General features: G+C 29.6%; 1 long non-coding RNA gene across 2 annotated transcripts in view; it reads left to right on the forward strand.

Moving 5' to 3' along the window:
• LOC119609585 overlaps nucleotides 1-24,709 on the forward strand; it is an 80,782-nt gene that overhangs the window by 23,247 nt on the left and 32,826 nt on the right. For both annotated transcript variants that reach the window (XR_005231938.1, XR_005231939.1), the window contains exon 2: nucleotides 18,830-18,892. This is a non-coding gene — a long non-coding RNA (uncharacterized LOC119609585). The remainder of the gene's footprint in view (nucleotides 1-18,829; nucleotides 18,893-24,709) is intronic.

The following is a 24,709-nucleotide window of genomic DNA, read 5'->3' on the forward strand; positions in this document are numbered from 1 at the left end:
TTTTTAGCTCGAAATGCAATTAGCATAAAGAAAATGTATATACCTTAAAGAAATTTTATAAACATTTTCCAATTTTAATGATTTTTTATGTGGGGATTTGGTAAAAGTTTATGGGAATCTAAAATTTTTGTTTAAAATTATTTAAAATGTGTTAAAATAACGTTCTTGCTTAAAATATGTGAAAATTTTGAATTCCCAAAATTTGGGGATTAGCAGATTTTGCCAAAAGTTTTTGGGAATTAAATATCTTTTTTCTAAAATTGTATTAAAAGTAGTAATTTTAAGAAAATTTAACTAAAAATTTGCAAATTTAGTGAAATTCAACTAAAAATTAGAAAATTTGTGTAAATTTAACTAAAAATAGAAAATTTGCTGAAATTAGTTTAAAATCAAAAATTTTCTTTACATTTTCTCTTAAAATCTTATTTTTTTAAAGGTATTTTCCATAAACTTTAATATGGGAGTGAAATATTTTAATTTATGCCTGCTTGTGTTGGTATATTTTGCCATAATAACGGAAATAATAATTGTACTCAGAGACCGTCAACATTTCTACGTATAACAACGAAAAATGCATAAATTTGCACAAGCCAGCAGCAGTAGCAGTCAGTAACTATCTATGTGTGTGTGTGTTAAAATGCGTTTTGCATCTCCTAAGACCTAAAGAAGACAAGTAAGCAGAATCTATGGCATTTAATGTATAAGACTTAAGAAGAGGCATATCACTGGCAAAACACTAGAAAATTACTTATTCCCTCTCTCTCTCTGTCACTCCCTCCTTCACTCTCTTCAATTCCATTTAAACTAAGATATGTGCATTTATGGTGAAGTTTTGTACTTACCAATATATTTATGTAAATGTTTAAAGAGTGTTTTTGCTATATTAAGTTAGAGTTTGCCTTTAAGGCGATTTCTTTTGTAAGGGAAATAACCGTTATAACAAATAGATTTGTTTAGGAGCTAAGAAAATTATTAAGGGAAAAGTTTTTTTTCATTTTTGTTTTGTAAATAAATAAGTTTTATTTTTTAGTTAGGCTTACCCTATTTATTACTTAAAACTTTATATGCTTTTAAGTTTAAATGTAAAATGCTTTTGATGGTGTACATTTTGCTAGATAACTTTCCTGGCGTTTGTATTTTTCAATGCAAAATTTTACTTAGGCCTCATATTTTCTTATATGTTTGGTATTTTAAAAGTCTTTGATTTATTAAAGGCAGTTTTACAAAAAACCGCTTTAAAGTTCTTTAAAATTAAAGAAATTTTGTAAAAATCTGTTTTTAAATCCCGTTAAAACAGTAAACCTTTACAAAAAGTCCTTATAGTTTAGATATTGATGTGATTACTTGGATTCCCTGCCTATTAGCTAGTTACTATAAAGTGTTTTTAACAATTTCCCATTTGTTTCATTCAAATATCTTTTTTAATAAAAAAGTTATAGGGATTTAAAAAAAGTCTTTCATAATTAATATTAATCATACGTACTGGTGTTCTCAAAAGAAAGAACTTTTTGAAATTTAAATAACTTTTGATATATTAAAGCGATTGTCATCAAACTTGGCTTAATCTTACACAACTCCATAAGCTTTAAGTAGAATTTACTAAAATTTTTCTACAATAATTTTAAAAGTTTTAAAAATGCTAGCAAATTTAAACATTTTCTTTAAAATTATTTAGAAAAAACATTTCTCTTACTTTCAGTGACATTTTCTTTCAAATTAAAACTGCTATATGAAAAAAAACAAGCTTGAAATATCATAGGCAGTTCGCCGTTTTCTATATTTTTATGTCATTTATTTAGTAAACTAAAAGTTTTTTTTTATTATTATACATAAATATATAGCAGTTACCAACTCTATATATATACATACATATTTGTATTTATACAGCTGCATTACATAGCTGCTATAATATTCATTTACATTTCGTACTACAAGAACAACAACAACTATAGCTAACAACTACTACTACTACAACTCACTCTACAAACAGCCTTTTTTTAGAGAGAAAAAACATTTTATACATTTGTTTAAGTATAAGTGGATGAATGAATGTAAGTAGTAGAAGTTGATGTACATGAGAGTATGAACAACGAATCAATGTAAAATAGAAATAGAAAACAATGGGAAGAATTTTTTTTCATTAATAGTAAAACTTTTTAAAAGAAAATAACGTTTTAATGAAAATTTAAGCAAAATTTTGAATTCCCAAAATTTAGGGATTGGGGATTTTTGGAAATTTACAATTTTCTTAAGAAATACTATTAGAATAATGAAAATTTATATTCCCTATAGAAATTTTTTTAAATATTTTAAATTTTTACCAATATTCTTAAGAGGGGATTTTGTGAAAATTTCAGGGAATTTGAAATTCTTGTTTAAAATTGTTAAAAATTAAGTAAAATAACATTTTTAATAAAAATATATAAAAATTATGAATTCCTAAAATATAAGGATTGGGAGATTTTTGCCAAAATATTTGGGAATTAACAATTTTCTTTTATAAAACAATAAAAATAAAGAAAAAGAAAATATTCTCCATTGACATTTTTTTAAAATTGTTAAATTTTTTGAAATTTTTTAAGAGGCAAAAATCTGGCATTTTAAAATTCTTGTTTAAAATTATTAAAAATGAAGTAAAATAACATTTTGAATAAAAATATATGAAAATTTTGAATTCCTAAAATTTAGGGATTGGGGAAATTTTTGCCAAAATGTTTGGGAATTGACAATTTTCTTACTTAACACAATTTCAATAACGAAAATTTATATTTCTTATAAATTTTTCTTTCAATTCTTCAATTTTTCAAATTTTTTTAAGAGGGCATTTTGTAAAAATATATGGGAATTATAAATTCTTGCTTAAAATTATTAAAAATGAAGTAAAATAACATTTTGAATAAAAATATATGCAAATTTTGAATTCCTAAAATTTAGGTATTGGGAGATTTTTGCCAAAATGTTTGGGAATTGACAATTTTCTTAAGTAACAAGATTTCAATAAAGAAAATTCATATTTCCTATAAAAATTCTTTAAAAATTCTTTAATTTTTAAAATTTTCTTAAGAGGGGATTTTGTAAAAATATCTGGGAATTTGAAATTCTTGTTTAAAATTATTAAAAATGAAGTAAAATAACAATTTGGATAAAGATATATAAAAATTTTAAATTCCTAAAATTTAGGGATTGGGAGATTTTTGCAAAATTATGTGGGAATTTTTAATATTTCTATAAAAAGTTGATTCTATAAGCAAATTTGGGGAAATTTTAATAAAAAGAGGAAATTTAGTGATATTTCCCTAAAAATACCTTTTTATGGGGAAATTTAAAAAAACAAACTTAAGAAAAATTTCCCAATGTGAATATGTATAAGTTTTTTCGCACTAAGTGGATGTATAAGTATATGCAAGTATGTGTATATGAATGTGTTGGATTGTCTAAGTATGTAAAAGTTCTTCCCTTCCATCCTACTCTCTCTCGCTCACCCTGCCATTTCAGTCCTCTGCAATGTAGCATATCATTTGTATGTGCTTTTGTTGTTGCATTTTCTGAATGAATACTCATACATGTGTCTTCTAGTGTTTGTTTTCCCTAACAAGAATTGTTACAATTGTTGCTGCTTTTGTTGCTGTTGTTGTTGTTTGGTTGTTGTTTGGTTGTTGTCCTGGTGATATTTTAATATGTGTATACTGCTGCTTTACTAATATGAACAAAATAAGAATGAAGCAAAAATATTCACAGAAAATAATAACTAAAGAATTTTAAACCATTGTTTTCCCTGTACCGCCTCTATAAAGCCACCCACTAACTCCTCTTTTACAAAAAAAAACTTTTATTTGTTCTTTTAGTTTCTTTAGTTGTGATGTGGCTGTCTTTTTTCATTCTACTATTTTGTTCATTTTTTTAAAACTATTCTTTTCTTTTTTGTAATATTAAATACTAGACTCATTTGTTAGCAGCCTCTTTGGTAAAACTAACGACAATAATGATGACGATGATGATGATCTTCATTTAATAATGATGTGTATTCATTTTTTCTTGTTTAGTTTCCCTTAAGGCTAGTTTTTTGTCTTTTAATAGTTTTTTTTTTTCTGTTTTACGATGGAAATTAATACTGACCATTATAATATAATGGCTTAGTTATGTTTTGTTGGCTTACGAAGAAAAAAATGTGACTTATGTAAATTAAATATAAAGCTTTATATTTTTAAAAATATACATATATTAATTTAAATTTTTTGAAATTAACTTAAAATAGGAAATTTAAAGAACTTTTCTTCAAATTAAAGAAATTTTGTTAAATATAGTAAATTTGGAAAAACAACTGACTTAGAACTGAACTAGAACTGAACTAGAACTGAACTAGAACTGAAACTAGAACTGAACTAGAACTGAACTAGAACTGAACTAGAACTGAACTAGAACTGAACTAGAACTGAACTAGAACTGAACTAGAACTGAACTAGAACCTGAAACTAGAACTGAACTAGAACTGAACTAGAACGAACTAGAACTGAACTAGAACTGAACTAGAACTGAACTAGAACCTAGAACTGAACTAGAACTGAACTAGAACCTGAACTAGAACTGAACTAGAACTGAACTAGAACTGAACTAGAACTGAACTAGAACTGAACTAGAACTGAACTAGAACTGAACTAGAACTGTACTAGAACTGAACTAGAACTGGAACTACAATTGAACTGAACTGAACCGATCTGAACTAGAACTGAACTAGAACTGAACTAGAACTGAACTAGAACTGAACTAGAACTGAACTAGAACTGAACTAGAACTGAACTAGAACATGAACTAGAACAGAACTAGAACAGAACTAGAACAGAACTAGAACAGAACTAGAACTGAACTAGAACTGAACTAGAACTGAACTAGAACTGAACTAGAACTGAACTAGAACTGAACTAGAACTGAACTAGAACTGAACTAGAACTGAACTAGAACTGAACTAGAACATGAACTAGAACTGAACTAGAACTGAACTAGAACTGAACTAGAACTGAACTAGAACTGAACTAGACTAGAACTGAACTAGAACTGAACTGAACTGAACTAGAACTGAACTAGAACTGAACTAGAACTGAACTAGAACTGAACTAGAACGAATAGTTTATTTGACTCTTCCCCGTTTTATAAATTATTTAGTTTTTAGGTTTTTTGTTCTACAAACTTTTTGCTAAGGATTTCTTCTGTCTCTCTTTTTTTGGCAAAATCTAGAACCAATTTTAATTAATTACATTTTATTCAAATAAATAAGCAAATTCTTAAAAATAAACTAATCTTTCTGCAAAACAAAATGTCACATAATTTGTTTAAAAAGTTTTTAAATTTAATTTCAAATTTAGCAAAACATAATAAAAATAATGATTTCAATTTACAGAAATTCATATGGGCTCTGCAACGCATTTAAGTGTTATATATGAATATTACTTTTTTTGAGGGGGAAATTTCCCATAGGAAAACAAAACTCTTGCCAACAACTTCGATTTTCTTATTTAAAATATATTTTTGTGCTTTTCCTTACATTTGAGTGCTAAAAATGTATAACATTTATATGCATTACTCAAATTTCTCTTGGGGTTTGTTAGCAAATTTTCAAAACCATTAACATCATGTTTAACTCTTTTCTTCTTTTTGTTGGTGAAATTGTTCAGAGAAATATAAATCTAAATAAATCAATCATTTTAGAAGCTTAACAAGACTTATTGTAAAATGTAATGAAAATAAAATGCAAACAAATATAAAGAAAAATTCTCGTTAGTTTCAAATAAATATAAAAAAAGTTTTTATATGTTTGTTTTTTAGCTGGAAAATTTATCACAAAAGCTTTAATAATAATAATCGTAATGATATACATTTTATGGGGAAAAATAAACATATACACAGACGCACACACACTCACTCACAGGAAAAATGAAAATAAATATAAATATTTGATTATATTGAATAGAAATCACTCATACGTAAAGGTGTTTTTCAAAAATTATTCCCTTTTTCTACGTTGTATGTGAAAGTGTGTATTTAAAATTCATCATATTGTTTATTTAGTTGTTGTTTTTTTTTCGGTGTTTAGCAAATTGAAAATTTTATGTAAAATTTAGAAATCAAATTTGTTCAAAATAAAATTTACATAAAAAGTTTTTTTCTTCGTTTTCATAAATAATTGAAAATTTAGAAAAGTTTTAAACAAAGAGAGAAAATTAGCAGAGATTTGGAGAGGACATACAAAAAACTTTATAGAATTTTACTTTTTAGTTATATTTAATTTCTAGTTCTGATCTAGTTCCGTTCCAGTTCTGTGCTAGTTCTGTTCTAGTTCTGTTCTAGTTCTGTTCTAGTTCTGTTCTAGTTCTGTTCTAGTTCTGTTCTAGTTCTGTTCTAGTTCTGTTCTAGTTCTGTTCTAGTTCTGTTCTAGTTCTGTTCTAGTTCTGTTCTAGTTCTGTTCTAGTTCTGTTCTAGTTCTGTTCTAGTTCTGTTCTAGTTCTGTTCTAGTTCTGTTCTAGTTCTGTTCTAGTTCTGTTCTAGTTCTGTTCTAGTTCTGTTCTAGTTCTGTTCTAGTTCTGTTCTAGTTCTGTTCTAGTTCTGTTCTAGTTCTGTTCTAGTTCTGTTCTAGTTCTGTTCTAGTTCTGTTCTAGTTCTGTTCTAGTTCTGTTCTAGTTCTGTTCTAGTTCTGTTCTAGTTCTGTTCTAGTTCTGTTCTAGTTCTGTTCTAGTTCTGTTCTAGTTCTGTTCTAGTTCTTGTTCTAGTTCTGTTCTAGTTCTGTTCTAGTTCTGTTCTAGTTCTGTTCTAGTTCTGTTCTAGTTCTGTTCTAGTTCTGTTCTAGTTCTGTTCTAGTTCTGTTCTAGTTTCTGTTCTAGTTCTGTTCTAGTTCTGTTCTAGTTCTGTTCTAGTTCTGTTCTAGTTCTGTTCTAGTTCTGTTCTAGTTCTGTTCTAGTTCTGTTCTAGTTCTGTTCTAGTTCTGTTCTAGTTCTGTTCTAGTTCTGTTCTAGTTCTGTTCTAGTTCTGTTCTAGTTCTGTTCTAGTTCTGTTCTAGTTCTGTTCTAGTTCTGTTCTAGTTCTGTTCTAGTTCTGTTCTAGTTCTGTTCTAGTTCTGTTCTAGTTCTGTTCTAGTTCTGTTCTAGTTCTGTTCTAGTTCTGTTCTAGTTCTGTTCTAGTTCTGTTCTAGTTCTGTTCTAGTTCTGTTCTAGTTCTGTTCTAGTTCTGTTCTAGTTCTGTTCTAGTTCTGTTCTAGTTCTGTTCTAGTTCTGTTCTAGTTCTGTTCTAGTTCTGTTCTAGTTCTGTTCTAGTTCTGTTCTAGTTCTGTTCTAGTTCTGTTCTAGTTCTGTTCTAGTTCTGTTCTAGTTCTGTTCTAGTTCTGTTCTAGTTCTGTTCTAGTTCTGTTCTAGTTCTGTTCTAGTTCTGGTTCTAGTTCTGTTCTAGTTCTGTTCTAGTTCTGTTCTAGTTCTGTTCTAGTTCTGTTCTAGTTCTGTTCTAGTTCTGTTTCTAGTTCTGTTCTAGTTCTGTTCTAGTTCTGTTCTAGTCTGTTCTAGTTCTGTTCAAGTTCTGTTGTAGTTCTGTTCTAGTTCTGTTCTAGTTCTGTTCTAGTTCTTTCTAGTTCTGTTTTAGTTCTGTTTTAGTTCTGTTCTAGTTCTATTTTAGTTCTGTTCTAGTGAAATTCTAGTTGAATTTTAGTTCCCTCTAGTTGTTTTTTAATATCCCTTCTGTTGTCACCATCCTTTTAACTAAGTTTAACCAATACCAATCTCTACTTCCCCCCCTTTCCAACTGCAGTTGAGCGGGGACAAAAAACTAACAACTTTTTTCCTTTATTACTCAGCAAACATTTGCCAAAGTCATTTATACATTCCTACAGACAGTGGGCTCATAAAAAAACAAACAGAAAGACAGACAGCGAGACTGACAGTCAGGAAAAAATGAGACCAAATGTCGCACGAAAAGCATAATGTTGTCAATCTTATTTGTTGTTATTATTTCCACTATTTGTTGTCAGCTTTTATTGTTGTTGTTGCTTTAATAGTTTTTTTTGCTTTCTGCGTCACAACATTAATATTTCTAGATGTCAGTGACAAAATGAAAAGAAAAAAATCATTCAAAACTTTAGTTATTTTCTAAATAGTTTTTTTTATTTGGGTTGGAAGAGGGGAACAAAACTAAGTAGACACAAGTAATGGAAATATTTTTAGATTTAGTGCTACTTTTAGCAACTGAATATGAAGTCAAGTGTAAAGGAATTTTTTTAAAGTGTAAAATAATTTTAAATTAAAAAATTTATAGAAAATTCTGTAAAAACTAAAATGTTGTTAAACAAAGTTGAGCTACAAAGTTGTTAAACTAAGTTGAGGAACAATGTTGCTAAACCTTAAACTCCGTTTAAACATCCTGTTTATTTTTATAAACCATTTAATTTAAATCTAATTTCCTTTTTGATGTCTAAATTAAGTTATTTATTTATCAACAAACTAATTTTAATCCTTATAGTATTTTTATATATTTTCTATACATTCCATCATGTGTTCATGTCTGTCATGTGTAGACATTTTTCTTTTTGTGCATAAATTAAAATTTATTTTCAATTGGCATTTAATGATTTTTATCTTTAATGTTTGTATGTCAAATGCTTAATTAATCCTTATCTTTGTTGGTATTCTCTCTCTTTTTTATTCTGTATAACATTTCAATCATATATTCGATCCCACTCTTTCTCGTTTTGTATCTAAAGTATATCTTTATTGCTGAAATAAATGCATTTTATTCCTTCCTCTCTCTCTCTCTATCTCTTTCTGGCTTTCATTTAAATGCTAAACTAATTGAAAACTAAATATTTGTTGATTGCCTTAATATACAAACAAATATACTTAAACAAACATATACATACTCACACTCACACATATAAACCAACATATTTTAATATAGGAAATCCTCAACGCACATACATTCAATATAATTTAAACATACAATTACTCTTTCTCTCACTCTTAATACTCGTTAGCTCTCCTATTCCTGTTATTTGATTATGTTTTAAATGAAATCAGTTAAAACTCCCATTCCCTCCCACTTTTTAGCAATCATCTCTGTTGTTAAACATTTTCCTACACTTAAAAATATTTTATTCTATATAGAGAAAATATTTCCAGCATTATAATGATAATGTGATAATAATCATTATGATGTTTATAATGTTCATTATGTTTAGGTTGTTAAATAAGTGGGATAATAATCATGTTGCTGCTGATGTTGATGCTGCAGTTGATTTACTGGTAAATGAAAGAAAAATTGCATATTCCAAATGTTATTGTTGTTGTTAGTTGTGGTTGTTGCTGTATTGATAAATAGAATGAAGAATGATAATACTTCAACACACTTCCTGTTATAATTTATATATTTTTTTGCTTTATTCTTGTTCAAGCAATTATCTTAATACTTGTCTTAAAAGCTGTAGTATTTTTTATATTTTATTTTCTGAAAACATTTTTATTTTAAGAAAATTCAATTTCCTGTTAAAATTTTAATGCTTTGAGGGGTTTTGTTGCTTAAAAAATTAAGATTAAAATAAAGTATTTAAGATTTATAAAGAGAAATAAAAAATTTACTAGAACAGAACTAGAAGAGAACTAGAAGAGAACTAGAACAGAACTAGAACAGAAAAAGAACAGAACTAGAACAGAACTAGAACAGAACTAGAACAGAACTAGAACAGAACTAGAACAGAACTACAACAGAACTACAACAGAACTAGAACAGAACTAGAACAAAACTAGAACAGAACTAGAACAGAACAGAACAGAACTAGAACAGAACTAGAACAGAACTAGAGCAGAACTAGAACAGAACAGAACTAGAACAGAACAGAACAAGAACTGAACTAGAACAGAACTAGAACAGAACTAGAACAGAACTAGGACAGAACTAGAACTAGAACAGAACAGAACTAGAACAGAACTAGAACAGAACTAGAACAGAACTAGAACTAGAACTAGAACAGAACTAGAACAGAACAGAACTAGAACAGAACTAGAACAGAACAGAAACTAGACAGAACAGAACTAGAACAGAACTAGAACAGAACTAGAACAGAACTAGAAACAGAACTAGAACAGAACTAGAACATACTAGAACAGATACTAGAACAGAACTAGAACAGAACTAGAACAGAACTAGAACAGAACTAGAACAGAACTAGAACAGAACTAGAACAGAACTAGAACAGAACTAGAACAGAACTAGAACAGAACTAGAACAGAACTAGAACATAACTAGAACAGAACTAGAACAGAACTAGAACAGAACTAGAACAGAAACTAGAACAGAACTAGAACAGAACTAGAACGACTAGAACAGAACTAGAACAGACTAGAACAGAACTAGAACAGAACTAGAACAGAACTAGAACAGAACTAGAAACAGAACTAGAACAGAACTAGAACAGAACTAGAACAGAACTAGAACAGAACTAGAACAGAACTAGAACAGACAGAACTAGAACAGAACTAGAACAGAACTAGAACAGAACTAGAACAGAACTAGAACAGAACTAGAACAGAACTAGAACAGAACTAGAACAGAACTAGAACAGAACTAGAACAGAACTAGAACAGAACTAGAACAGAACTAGAACAGAGCTAGTACAGAACTAAAACTAGAACAGAACTAAAACTAGAGCAGAACTAGAATAGAACTTGAACAGAACTAAAAATAGAACAGAGATATTAATTTTGCTTAATACATCATACCCTTACGTATACTTAATATTTAATTTGTGTATGAAATAAATAACAATCATACGCCTTTCTTTGTGTAACATTTGCTCTTTTTTTTATTAATTAAAAGAATAAATTTATTTTCTAATTTAACTTTTTGAATTCTCCAACTTTTGTCTATTTCCTTTATTATTGTCCCACTTGAAATATTGTCTATTTAAAAATTACCTCAATTTTGCGTTTAAATTTTTTTTCTGCTCTGCTTAATTCTGCTACTGTTTTTTTTTTGTTTTGTAAACTACACTATTACCATTACAAGTAAACCTATAGTCTGTCTCTATAAAAGTATTATTTCTCCATATTTTTTTTCTTTTTTTTCTCTTAACTTATCAACTTGTTATATCTGCTCTTGTACATAAAATATACAACACACACACAACTCACACGTATGTTCGTTAATACATATTCTGAGACAAATGAAAAAAAAAAAAAATAAAGGAATTTCTACTTCTCTGCATCTTTTATTCAGGGATTTTGTTGTTTTTATTATTATTATTGCTTTTCTTTTGTTGTTGTAATGTTTTATTTGTTTTTGTTCACAAGTTCTATCGGTTTTTTGTTTGTTTGAATTTTTTTCTGTATTTTTCATAGACTTCGACTAAGACTTCGTCGTCGTCTATTTCGACTAGTCGTCGTACATAAAAGGCTCATCTATCTTAAGTTGTTGACAGAAAAAATTTGATAATCAAAGTTTTTCTCATAGTTTAAGTGTGCGTTAAGCACTGAAGGAATTTATGTTTTTGTAGTTAAAGTTCTTTCTCAGTGGATGAGTTTATTTCCTTCTTCTCCCTCAGTTGTTTGAAATGTATTCGTTGTTGGTTTAACAAGGTTAGAAAAAGGGGTTTTATTATAGTAACTGTATGAGTTACAACAAGGACAACGAAGGCTTAATATTGTAGAAATATAAAAATAAAAATGAAGACTAAAATAATGTCAGTCTTAATGATTAACATTTTTGTTGGTATTAAAGACGGAATTTTAAAGCTAATTTTTGCTATTTAGAAAAATACTGATAAAGATTGTAAACAAAATTTCTAGTTATAGTTTTGTTCTGGTTCTAGTTCCGTTCTAGTTCTGTTCTAGTTCTGTTCTAGTTCTGTCTAGTTCTGTTCTAGTTCTGTTCTAGTTCTGTTCTAGTTCTGTTCTAGTTCTGTTCTAGTTCTGTTCTAGTTCTGTTCTAGTTCTGTTCTAGTTCTGTTCTAGTTCTGTTCTAGTTCTGTTCTATGTTCTAGTTCTGTTCTAGTTCTGTTCTAATTCTGTTCTAGTTCTGTTCTAGTTCTGTTCTAGTTCTGTTCTAGTTCTGTTCTAGTTCTGTTCTAGTTCTGTTCTAGTTCTGTTCTAGTTCTGTTCTAGTTCTGTTCTAGTTCTGTTCTAGTTCTGTTCTAGTTCTGTTCTAGTTCTGTTCTAGTTCTGTTCTAGTTCTGTTCTAGTTCTGTTCTAGTTCTGTTCTAGTTTTGTTCTAGTTCTGTTCTAGTTCTGTTCTAGTTCTGTTCTAGTTCTGTTCTAGTTCTGTTCTAGTTCTGTTCTAGTTCTGTTCTAGTTCTGTTCTAGTTCTGTTCTAGTTCTGTTCTAGTTCTGTTCTAGTTCTGTTCTAGTTCTGTTCTAGTTCTGTTCTAGTTCTGTTCTAGTTCTGTTCTAGTTCTTTTCTATTTCTTTTCTAGTTCTTTTCTACTTCTAGTTCTGTTCTAGTTCTAGTTCTGTTCTAGTTCTGTTTTAGTTCTGTTCTAATCCTGTTCGAGTTTAGTTTGTTAAGGTTATCTATATTAAATTTATTTTATTTACTATTATTTTTAGGATATAAAGCTTTTGTTAGTGTACGTAGAAAAATTCTTCTTTTTTGAATTTCTATTTAATTGCTATAATCCAGAATATTTTTTTAAAATTTATGTATTTATTTGATTAAAATTGTATTTTTTGAAGAGTTGTTTTTTGAGCGTTATTGTTTCTTACTTTTTTTTTTCTAAAATTTTTACAGTTTTATTTGTGATTTTCGTTTATACTTTGCTCTGTATGTATGAATGTTAGCAAATATAAATCTTTGCAAATTGTTTCAAAGTTGTTAAACTGTATACATATACTATATCTATGACAAACAGAAATGAAAGAAATTATAGCAAAATAATGAAAATTTAAGTATATGACCCTTAGCGATAGGAAGAAAATACAAATTTTTAAACTTTTTTTGTTATAAAAAGGATTTTTTTCTTTATGTTTCTTTTGATAGTTATGCTACATTTTATTTCAAAATAATGATATTATTTTCTTTTCCTGCTAGAATTTTTATCTAGATTGTTGATAAAGTTTTTATATTTTTTAACACTAAAACATCTAGACAAATATACAAAACGAGTACTTATACTTACTTTAACTGTAAGTAAGCATATCCAATATAACCACTTTCAACTCGTTACTATAATATCCTTATACACAAAAACACATATAGATACTCATACAGAGCCATATATATAACATATGCATAAACCGATATTCATGCATATAAAACATACTCGAATAGTTTTGAAATTTACCACTTCTTGTTGCTTGTTGTTGTTATGTTATATGTCTGTCTGTCCGTTCAGTTTGTCTGTCTGTCTGTCTGTCTCGGTGTTTGTATGTCTGCTTGAATTTTTATTATACATTTATTTAGTATACACATATAACATATACATACATACATACCTAAACTTAAAAGACTATGGCAGTAGCAAAATTACTTGAAATTTTGAACAAAATTGAAAATGCATTATTTATGTCCAGAAATTATGTCTATTGTAAATTAGAAATATTTCATAATTCTACTACCATTTTCATAAAATACAACGTTTTTAAAAATTGTACTTTTTTAAAACTTTTTAAATTAGCCTTCCTTTTTTGTTTTTTTTTTTTATTTTTATTAAGGACGCGTTAAACAGCTATGCTGGCATAATCCCTATAACACTGCCACCTCTCTATATTATCTCCCTCTCTCGCTCTTACACAAGTATTAACATACATAAGCGCTTATAAATATTTCAACATTCTTTTTCCATACATATTCATACACAATTTTCATATGGTTTTTATTATTTTATATCTTTGCAATATTTTCAGTTTTTTTATATTTATTTTTTTTTGCAATCGTTTGCTTTAGTTGTTGTTATTTTTGTTGCATTTATAGTTTTACATTTTTAACAATCATGATGTTTTTATAACATAAAAAATATTTATTGTGCCATTTTCTATATGAAAGAAAAAAAAAAAAAAAAAAATTGCTAAAGAATTTTTACAAAATTTTCTGTTTCTATCGTTGTTGTTATTATTGTTGCTGCTGCTTCAACTACCACTCTACTAAGTACTTCAGCAGTAGTAAATAGTAGTTGTTGCTGTAGCATTTGGTTTTCAGTTCACTTGAATATTTTACAACTGCTTTTCGCATTTAGTTTTTCTTACAATAAAAAATCAACAAATTTTCCCTGATTGTTTATTTTGTTTTTTATTTTTTGGTTTGTGCTAAAAATTGCTTTTCATACTTATTATTATGCTTTACAATTTCTAGTTTAAATTGTGAATGAACAATTTGGATTCTTGGTAGTAATTTGAAAATATAAATTTTTCCCTATTTCTATATTCATTATTATTTGAGTTTATAATATGAAAAGAATATGGTAAATCGTATTCATTACATTTTCATATTTTTACAAGGATTTTATATGTTAAACACATAATATACTTAAATGAATTTAGCACTTTTTAAAAAAGGAATTTGAATAAAATAGGAAAAAATGTGAAAAGATAGCAGAACTAGTACTAAAAGGGAACTAGAACAGAACTAGAACAGAACAGAACTAGAACAGAACAGAACTAGAACAGAAACAGAACAAAAGAACAGATAAAGAACTAGAACAGAACTAGAACTAGAACAGACTAGAACAGAACATACGAGACGAACTAGAACAGAATCTAGAACAGACTAGAAACAGAACTAGAACAGAACTAGAACAGAACTAAACAGAACTAGAACAGAACTAGAACAGACTAGAACAGAACTAGACTACAGACTAAAAGCAGAACTAGAACAAACCTAAACGAACTAGACACAAAACTAGAACAGAAACTAGAACAGAACTAGAACAGAACTAGAACAGAACTAGAACAGAACTAGAACAGACTAGACCAGAACTAGGCAACAGAACTATAACAGAACTTAGAACAGACCCTAGAACAGAACTAGAACAGAACTAGAACAGAACTAGAACAGAACTAGAACAGAACTAGACAGAAACAGAACAGAACTAGAACAACTAGAACGGAACTAGAACAGAACTAGAACAGAAACTAGAACAGAACTAGAACAGAACTAGAACAAAACTAGACAGAACTAGAAACAGAAATAGAACAGAACTAGAACAGAACTAGAACAGAAATAGAAAAACAGACAAACTAGAACAGAACTAGAACAGAACTAGAACGGAACTAGAACAGAAACTAGAACAGAACTAGAAACAGAACTAGAAACACAGAACTAGAACTAGAACTACTAGAACAGAACTAGAACAGAACTAGAACAGAACTAGAACAGAACTAGAACAGAACTAGAACAGAACTAGAACAGAACTAGAACAGAACTAGAACAGAACTAGAACAGAACTAGAACAGAACTAGAACAGACTAGAACAGAACTAGAACTACTAGAACAGAACTAGAACAGTACTAGAACAGAACTAGCAGAACTAGAACAGAACTAGAAACAGAACTAGAACAGAACTAGAACAGAACTAGAACAGAACTAGAACAGAACTAGAACAGAACTAGAACAGAACCAGAACAGAACTAGAACAGAACTAGAACAGAACTAGAACAGAACTAGAACAGAACTAGAACAGAACTAGAACAGAACTGGAACAGAACTAGAACAGAACTAGAACAGAACTAGAACAGAACTAGAACAGAACTAGAACAGAACTAGAACAGAACTAGAACTAGAACAGAACTAGAACAGAACTAGAACAGAACTAGAACAGAACTAGAACAGAACTAGAACAGAACTAGAACAGAACTAGAACAGAACTAGAACAGAACTAGAACAGAACTAGAACAGAACTAGAACAGAACTAGAACAGAACTAGAACAGAACTAGAACAGAACTAGAACAGAAAAGCAAATCAACTAAATTTAGGAACTAAACTACATTAGAACTAAAACTACATTAGAACTGAACTATTTTGATTAAATACATATTTTAATAATGAAATACACGTATTTATGTGTGTTTAACTTTTTTATTTCTTTATATTTAGTTTTATTTAAATAAGAACTGCAATTGTTTTTTAAATAAAAAACATGATAAATGTTTTCCATTCTATATGTTGCTGTTGCTTTTTTATTATAGCTTTCCTAATATGAATTTCTTTTTTGTTTTGTTGTCGGTCTCTAAACAAAAACTTTAAGAGTTGATCCCGTTTTTTCTTTAGTTTGCCTCCCGTTTTTTCCCTTTTGCTCCAAATGTTTGTATGTGTGTATTAGAAAATGTTGATCCAGAAAGTTTTATTGTTGGTCTGTTTCCTTTTTTTTAAGAGAGTGTGTGGAAAAGAAACTATGTATTTTGGGGGAAAGGGAAAAAGTTTAGATTTATATCAGAGCTTTTTTGTATTTTTTTTGTTTAAATAAATAGAGAAAAAATGCTCATGTGCATTGTTTATTTAGGGAAACCCAAAGTTTTGTGCTATTGTTTTTTTTTGTTAAGTTATTTATAAAGTATTTAAACGTTGCAATTTAGACAATTGATTGTTGTTGTTCCTGTTGTTTGGTATGAATAGCATTGAATATGCATGTGTGCTCGTTATATTTAGTGAATGTGCTCTCGTTAGTAAAACTTGTATTTAGTATTTATTTTAAGTATAAATGTTTTCAAAATTTCCTTGGTGTATTGTTGGGTGTTTCTTTTTTTTTTGTTATTCAGCTAGTAAGTTTTCCTTATGGTTTTATCATCAGCTAGCCAGCCAGTAACTAAACAGTAATGAATACAATCCAGAAAAACGAGGGAACACGGAGAAAGGGATAGTCAGTGTAGCAGTTCAGTTGTAGTTCTGTTCTAGTTCAGTTCTAGTTCAGTTTCTAGTTCAGTTCTAGTTCAGTTCTAGTTCAGTTCTAGTTCAGTTCTAGTTCAGTTCTAGTTCGTTCTAGTCAGTTTCTAGTTCAGTTCTAGTTCAGTTCTAGTTCAGTTCTAGTTCAGTTCTAGTTCAGTTCTAGTTCAGTTCTAGTTCAGTTCTAGTTCAGTTCTACGTTCAGTTCTAGTTTCAGTTCTAGTTCAGTTCTAGTTCAGTTCTAGTTCAGTTCTAGTTCAGTTCTAGTTCAGTTCTAGTTCAGTTCTAGTTCAGTTCTAGTTCAGTTCTAGTTCAGTTTCTAGTTCAGTTCTAGTTCAGTTCTAGTTCAGTTCTAGTTCAGTTCTAGTTCAGTTCTAGTTCAGTTCTAGTTCAGTTCTAGTTCAGTTCTAGTTCAGTTCTAGTTCAGTTCTAGTTCAGTTCTAGTTCAGTTCTAGTTCAGTTCTAGTTTCAGTTCTAGTTCAGTTCTAGTTCAGTTCTAGTTCAGTTCTAGTTCAGTTCTAGTCAGTTCTAGTTCTAGTTCAGTTCTAGTTCAGTTCTAGTTCAGTTCTAGTTCAGTTCTAGTTCAGTTCTAGTTCAGTTCTAGTTCAGTTCTAGTTCAGTTCTAGTTCAGTTCTAGTTCAGTTCTAGTTCAGTTCTAGTTCAGTTCTAGTTCAGTCTAGTTCAGTTCTAGTTCAGTTCTAGTTCAGTTCTAGTTCAGTTCTAGTTCAGTTCTAGTTCTTCTAGTTCAGTTCTAGTTAGTTCTAATTCAGCTTATTTAACTGACTTTTTCTTCACTTCACCGTTAATATTTTCATGTTTTGTTGTTGTTATTTTTTCTATTATGTAAATGATCATTTTCATTTGTTTCCATTGTCCTGGTGGTTGCTGCTATTGTTATAACTAGTTGTTGCTATTGCTTTCCATCATTTGTTTGCAAAAGTGGCCAGAATTATATAAAATCCACTAACAATATGCGTTTTTAGCATATTAATTGCAAAAAATCCACCACAATTGTAATGTTTTGTTTTTGCCATATTTTGTTTTCGTATTTATTTCCTCTTTCCTTTATTTATAAAGCTGCTGCTACATGTTCAGAAAGCTTCTTCTAAATAAATAGTTATGCAAATCGTTTTTGTACAGAAACTTGTTATTTAAATCCCTTCCCGCTCTACTAAATGTATTTTAAAAGTATGAACAAACAATATTGGTATTCTGCTCATTTACTTACTCTCTCACAGACAAAACGCAAAACTTTTTCTTCCAACACCATAAATTCTTTTGTTTGTGTAAGTGTACGTTTCCTGTAAGTTTTTTATTCTTCATGTATTTGTCTTTGTCTATAATGTTATTGTTGTTGCTGTTACTGTTCCTGGTTTATTAGTTTGTTTTGCAATTGTTATGTTTTTTTTGCTGTTGTTGTTTTACAAATAAATTTTATAAATTCCTTGTACGTGCGTTGGCAATAAAATGCGTTTGCTGTCACTTATAATTTGCAAAATAAATCTTTATAAATGTTGCCACCACAAATATTCCTTAGACTTAAATAAAAACAACAAATAATAAAAATAAAAAGATATTTGTATTTACTATTTAATTTTTCCACCTTAATATATGTATGTGTTTCCCCTCCATGTTTGCCTTAAATATCTTAAAATGTTGCAAAATATGTACAACATTTATATGCATTAAGAAAACCGTATCAGACTATGTGGCGTATAAGTAATGTTTAATTAATGTCTTTTCTACGATTGTTAAAAATGTAATGAAATGTTTGTTTGTTTTTGGGGATAGAAAATTGCCATTTATAATTGCAACATTATTGTTTAAGAGGAATATTGTTCTCTTTTCACAAAATGTTTTTAATATTGTTTTAAACCTCACACAGACAGTGGTCAATTAAGGAAAATTTTCCCTAAAATTAAATAATTATATTTTCATCGATAACCTTTCTAACATTCAATTAATAATAAAATTTATTTCTTTTTTTTTTTGCAGATTATTTTCATAGAATATTTGCAGCGTATTTTGAAAAACAATCAAATATTTTTGAATCCTAAGGTAAGTTTTTCCTGTTATTCTTAAGACATTTTCCCAAAAAATTTTTAGTTTAAGGAAATTTTCAAAAATTTAACTTTATAGGAAATTTTCGCAAAATTTACTTTTTATAGCAAATTTTCGCAAAATTTACTTTTTATAGGAAATTTTCGCAAAATTAACATTTTATAGGAAATTTTCGCAAAATTAACTTTTTATAGGAAATTTTCGCAAAATTTACTTTTTATAGCAAATTTTCACAAAATTTACTTTTTATAGCTAATTTTCACAAAATTTTACTATTAAAGGAAGTTTTTGCTAAATTTACTTTTATAGGAAATTTTTGCAAAATTAAATTTTTATAGTATATTTTGCAAAGTTTACTTTTTATAGTTCTAGTTCTGTTAGTTCTGTTCTAGTTCTGTTCTAGTTCTGTTCTAGTTCTGTCTAGTTCTGTTCTAGTTCTGTTCTAGTTCTGTTCTAGTTCGTTCTGTTCTGTTCTAGTTCTAGTTATGTTCTAGTTCTGTTCTAGTTCTGTTCTAGTTCTGTTCTAGTTCTGTTCTAGTTCTGTTCTAGTTCTGTTCTAGTTCTGTTCTAGTTCTGTTCTAGTTCTGTTCTAGTTCTGTTCTAGTTCTGTTAGTTCTGTTCTAGTTCTGTTCTAGTTCTGTTCTAGTTCTGTTCTAGTTCTGTTCTAGTTCTGTTCTAGTTCTGTTCTAGTTCTGTTCTAGTTCTGTTCTAGTTCTGTTCTAGTTCTGTTCTAGTTCTGTTCTAGTTCTGTTCTAGTTCTGTTCTAGTTCTGTTCTAGTTCTGTTCTAGTTCTGTTCTAGTTCTGTTCTAGTTCTGTTCTAGTTCTGTTCTAGTTCTGTTCTAGTTCTGTTCTAGTTCTGTTCTAGTCTGTTCTAGTTCTGTTCTAGTTCTGTTCTAGTTCTGTTCTAGTTCTGTTCTAGTTTGTTCTAGTTCTGTTCTTTCTGTTCTAGTTCTGTTCTAGTTCTGTTCTAGTTCTGTTCTAGTTCTGTTCTAGTTCTGTTCTAGTTCTGTTCTAGTTCGTTCTAGTCGTTTTTCTAGTTCTGTTCTAGTTCTGTTCTAGTTCTGTTCTAGTTCTGTTCTAGTTCTGTTCTAGTTCTGTTCTAGTTCTGTTCTAGTTCTGTTCTAGTTCTGTTCTAGTTCTGTTCTAGTTCTGTTCTAGTTCTGTTCTAGTTGTTCTAGTTCTGTTCTAGTTCTGTTCTAGTTCTGTTCTAGTTCTGTTCTAGTTCTGTTCTAGTTCTGTTCTAGTTCTGTTCTAGTTCTGTTCTAGTTCTGTTCTAGTTCTGTTCTAGTTCTGTTCTAGTTCTGTTCTAGTTCTGTTCTAGTTCTGTTCTAGTTCTGTTCTAGTTTGTCTAGTTCTGTTCTAGTTCTGTTCTAGTTCTGTTCTAGTTCTGTTCTAGTTCTGTTCTAGTTCTGTCCGAGTTCTGTCCTCTTTTGTTCTAGTGTAGTTTGTTCTAGTTCTGTTCTAGTTTGATCTAGATCTGTTTTAGTTTTTCTCTTTTTTGTTCCCCTGTAACATATTTTAATAAGGACACCAACCCAATTTTTTTCAGTTTTTTTGTTTCCTTTTTGTTGTAGTTTTTTGTTGCAAATGCTGAATGCCGAAATAACAACCATATGGTTATTAATGTCTTTGTGAATGCTCCATAACTACTACTCAATTACAAAACTTTAAACATTTTTTTTAAGAAAAAAAGGAACGACAAAGTATTTGTGCCATGGAGTAGTACATCATTTCGCCCATACTTATACTCTTCCTTTTCATTTCCTAATATTTATGTTGAAGTTTTCTCTTTATGTTCCAATTGTTTTTATTTGTTGGGCTTTTGTTGTTGTATGTGTGTTATTTAAAATTCTCAACAACAATAAAGAGAACAACAGCAGCAACAACTGGTAACTAGTTCCTTTTCCTCTACTCCTTACAATACTAATAACAGTTTATGGTTGCTGCTGTGTTCTTCTTCATCGTCATTTAGCTGTGAACATGTGTGTGTGTAAAAGAGAGTTTGCAGTCTTTTGTATATTTTTCTTCTTACTTTTGCCTCATTTTATGTTGGAAATGAAGTTTAATGTTTAAGTGTTGCATGTTTGTATTGATATATGTATGTATGTGTTGCTAGTATTTAGTATGCTAAACGTGTTTTTCGGTTTTATAGCCCATGCTTGTGATATTTATGGTTTATTTGCAGTTTAATGTGCACCAAGGCATTAGGTATGCTATTTTGGGCTTTTCTATAGTACACCAGATATTCATCCATTCATTATTCTCTTACACATTCATTTTGCCCCTTCATTATATAGCTATGTTGCCTCTATCGTTCACCTCCTTCTGCTCCTGTTTAAATTTGCTTCTTATAATGCATATTGCTTAAATATCCAGGACTTTAGTGTATCATTATCTTGTCTGGTTTTTAAGTACCATATTTTGCTTCGATTTTTTCTGTTTGCTTTTGTTGCTGTTATTTAGTTATTGTTAGTTCAGTGTTTTCAATTCGTTTGAGTTTACTTTAAAGTTGATTGCTACGAATCCTTTTGTTTTTTTCACACTCCCCCACTCCTTTTTCTGTCGTTTTATCCTGTGTGTATTGCTGCTTTATTTTAGTGCTTTTATTGGCAACAAAGACCTTTTGCCAGGATTTTAATTGTTTCATCACTATTAAGACAAACAAAAAGCTGCTAAATTGAAATTGTGGTATATTCCTACTTTTTTGGGGGGAAATATTGATGATAGTTTGGGTAATATTTATAATATGCAAGGGGTTGTTTAGAGACTGGTGAGGTTTTTATCATTATTAAGAAAGTAAACAAACCCAGAATAGAACTAGAACAAAAAAGGACAGACTATAACAGAACTAGAACAGAACTAGAACAGAACTAGAACAGAACCAGAACAGAACTAGAACAGAACTAGAACAGAACTAGAACAGAACTAGAACAGAACTAGAACAGAACTAGAACAGAACTAGAACAGAACTAGAACAGAACTAGAACAGAACTAGAACAGAACTAGAACAGAACTAGAACAAACTAGAACACTAGAACAGAACTAGAAAACAGAAAGAAAAAAAAAAGAACAGAACTAAACAAACTAGAACAGAACTAGAACAAAGATAGAACAGAACTAGAACAGAACTAGAACAGAACTAGAACAAACTAGAACAGAACTAGACAAACTAGAACAGAACTAGAACAGAACTAGAACAAACTAGAACAGAACTAGAACAGAACTAGAACAAATAGAACAGAACTAGAACAGAACTAGAACAGAACTAGAACAGAACTAGAACAGAAACTAGAACAAACTAGAACATAACTAGAACAGAACTAGAACAGAACTAGAACAGAACAGAACTAGAACAGAACTAGAACAGAACTAGAACAGAACTAGAACAGAACTAGAACAGAACTAGAACAGAACTAGAACAGACTAGAACAAACTAGAACAGAACTAGAACAGAACTAGAACAGAACTAGAACAGAACTAGAACAGAACTAGAAAGAACTAGAAAAAACTAGAAAAGAACTAGAAAGAACTAGAACAGAACTGAACATACTAGAACAGAACTGAACAACTAGAACAACTAGAACAGAACTAGAACAGAACTAGAACAGAACTAGAACAGAACTAGAACAGAACTAGAACAGAACTAGAACAGAACTAGAACAGAACTAGAGAACTAGACAGAACTAGAACAGAACTAGAACAGAACTAGAACAGAACTAGAACAGAACTAGAACAGAACTAGAACAGAACTAGAACAGAACAAAAAAGAACAGAACTAGAACAGAACTAGAACAGAACTAGAACAGAACTAGAACAGAACTAGAACAGAACTAGAACAGAACTAGAACAGAACTAGAACAGAACTAGAACAGAACTAGAACAGAACTAGAACAGAACTAGAACAGAACTAGAACAGAACTAGAACAGAACTAAACAGAACTAGAACAGAACTAGAACAGAACTAGAACAGAACTAGAACAGAACTAGAACAACTAGAACAGAACTAGAACAGAACTAGAACAGAACTAGAACAGAACTAGAACAGAACTAGAACAGAACTAGAACAGAACTAGAACGAACTAGAACAGAACTAGAACAGAACTAGAACAGAACTAGAACAGAACTAGAACAGAACTAGAACAGAACTAGAACAGAACTAGAACAGAACTAGAACAGAACTAGAACAGAACTAGAACAGAACTAGAACAGAACTAGAACAGAACTAGAACAGAACTAGAACAGAACTAGAACAGAACTAGAACAGAACTAGAACAGAAACTAGAACAGAACTAGAACAGAACTAGAACAGAACTAGAACAGAACTAGAACAGAACTAGAACAGAACTAGAACAGAACTAGAACAGAACTAGAACAGAACTAGAACAGAACTAGAACAGAACTAGAAACAGAACTAGAACAGAACTAGAACAGAACTAGAACAGAACTAGAACAGAACTAGAACAGAACTAGAACAGAATAGAACAGAACTAGAACCAGAACTAGAACAGAACTAGGAACAGAACTAGAACAGAACTAGAACAGAACTAGAACAGAACTAGAACAGAACTAGAACAGAACTAGAACAGAACTAGAACAGAACTAGAACAGAACTAGACAGAACTAGACAGAACTAGAACAGAACTAGAACAACTAGAACAGAACTAGAACAGAACTAGAACAGAACTAGAACAGAACTAGAACAGAACTAGAACAGACTAGAACAGAACTAGAACAGAACTAGAACAGAACTAGACAGAAACTAACAGAACTAGAACAGAACTAGAACAGAACTAGAACAGAACTAGAACAGAACTAGACAGAACTAGAACAGAACTAGAACAGAACTAGAACAGAACTAGAACAGAACTAGAACAGAACTAGAACAGAACTAGAACAGAACTAGCAGAACTAGAACAGAACTAGAACAGAACTAGAACAGAACTAGAACAGAACTAGAACAGAACTAGACAGAACTAGAACAGAACTAGAACAGAACTAGAACAGAACTAGAACAGAACTAGAACAGAACTAGAACAGAACTAGAACAGAACTAGAACAGAACTAGAACAGAACTAGAACAGAACTAGAACAGAACTAGAACAGAACTAGAACAGAACTAGAACAGAACTAGAACAGAACTAGAACAGAACTAGAACAGAACTAGAACAGAACTAGAACAGACTAGAACAGAACTAGAACAGAACTAGAACAGAACTAGAACAGAACTAGAACGAACTAGAACAGAACTAGAACAGAACTAGAACAGAACTGGAACTAGAACTAGAAAAGAGCTGAAAATGAACTTGAATTGAGCTAGATCTGAAAAAAATATTAAAAATTAAAGTCTTGAAGCTTAGTATTAAAAAATGTTATATATGAAAAATTATGTGTAATTTTAATTTTAGTAGCTTTGTAATTTTCAAATCTCTTACATCACTTTTTTTAATAACAAATAAATTCCTTTCTTTTTTTATATTTACGAGTGTACTTTCAATTTTGTTTATATAAAAAAATATTAACAATTTATAGAAACATTAAACTAAAGAGCCATTTAAAGCTTTATTAGTTTTGAAACGCCAATTATGTTTTAAGCCATAAAATCGTGCTTAAACGCAAACGTTCATGCGTTTGCTAAAAGAACCTTGCTTTCAGCTATTGACCCATTACAGTTTACTTCGTCTATACAAAAAATATAAAAAAAAATTAATTAATGTTTTTAAACATTATTTTTGTTTTTTTTTTTTTTCATTTAATAGTGTTTGTTTTGTTGATATAAATTTGGTAATTTTCACTTAATGATATTTTTACGTTTT

Source organism: Lucilia sericata, unplaced genomic scaffold, assembly GCF_015586225.1.
Source record: "Lucilia sericata isolate MDLA Ls3-8-SP2 unplaced genomic scaffold, ASM1558622v1 Contig001010F_arrow, whole genome shotgun sequence".
In the NCBI taxonomy this organism is placed as follows: Eukaryota; Metazoa; Arthropoda; class Insecta; order Diptera; family Calliphoridae; genus Lucilia; species Lucilia sericata.